Consider the following 1,091-nt stretch of genomic DNA (forward strand, 5'->3'; position numbering starts at 1 on the left):
CAGCAGGTGACACTGGGCTATTGGACACCTGGCAAGCACCACAGCTTTGCACCCCTTCCCATCCAGTGCCCCAGCCTCCTTGGGACCTCAGCGTCTGGGGTAGCAGGAAGCTCGCAGGACAAGGAGCCAGGCATTGCACAGGGACCTCCCTTCTGCCAACAAAAGGGACCAACATCTGTGCTCACCATTCCCAAGCAGGCGAATCTGACTCCTTCAGTCTGAGCAGACCTCACCCCACTACAACATGGACCCCAACTGCTCCAACTGTGTTGGTAAGCGACTCCCCTCTCTGGGACTCGAATTACCTTTTCTCATCCCACTGGAAGCATGGTTTGGACCCAGATTGAGATGGAGTAGGTTCCACCTGCATCTGTGCTTCCCTGCCAGGCTCTCAGAGCCTCCCCTTACCCGGTTACCTCCTTAGATTCAGAGCTGTGAGGGGCCAAGGTGCCCTTGAGAGGGCTACACAGAGCGAACTGTGTGCGAGATTCTGAGCTAAAGACCTGTGGGTTTAAGGCACTGACTTGAGGTTCAGAGCTGGGGCAAGTGAACTCCACCAGTGAGTCCTCAGCCTGTTTCTATTCCTCCGCCAGGTGGCGCCTGCAGCTGCCAGAGTTCTTGCAAGTGCAAAGACTGCAAATGTGGCTCCTGCAAGAAGAGTTTGGCTCCCCAGAAGAGTGGGTGCTAAGTGGGGTGCAGGGACGGGGATACACAATGGATGTGCCTCTGCGGGAAAATGTGGAAAGGGAATGTATTGGTGGCATGAGTTGGCTTCTCTCTGCCCTCTTCTCCCTAGGCTGTTGTTCTGCTGCCCTGCAGACTGTGTCAAGTGTACTCAGGCCTGCGTGTGCAAAGGGGCATCAGAGAAGTGCAGCTGCTGTTCTTAACCTGAAATGAGGGGCTGTATGGGCCCCCGATGTAAATAGAACGTTCATGTGGTTGATCATCTTCTTTACTGCACCCCACCCATTTTTTTTTTGTATTATGCACTATGCGAATGACAATAAATTAATTGACTACATTCTGGCTCTGGGTCTTGTGTGTGACTAGGAAATACTGGTGGTTGTGCCTCTAGATAGGTGAATAATGCT

At 53.0% G+C, this 1,091-nt stretch overlaps 1 pseudogene; it reads left to right on the plus strand.

The window, feature by feature from the left end:
* The first annotated feature begins 244 nt into the window (after window positions 1–244).
* LOC126027175 (metallothionein-1L-like) lies at window positions 245–887 on the plus strand (annotated as a pseudogene).
* Window positions 888–1,091: the final 204 nt, after the last annotated feature.

The sequence above is a fragment of the Suncus etruscus genome, chromosome 14, assembly GCF_024139225.1.
Source record: "Suncus etruscus isolate mSunEtr1 chromosome 14, mSunEtr1.pri.cur, whole genome shotgun sequence".
In the NCBI taxonomy this organism is placed as follows: Eukaryota; Metazoa; Chordata; class Mammalia; order Eulipotyphla; family Soricidae; genus Suncus; species Suncus etruscus.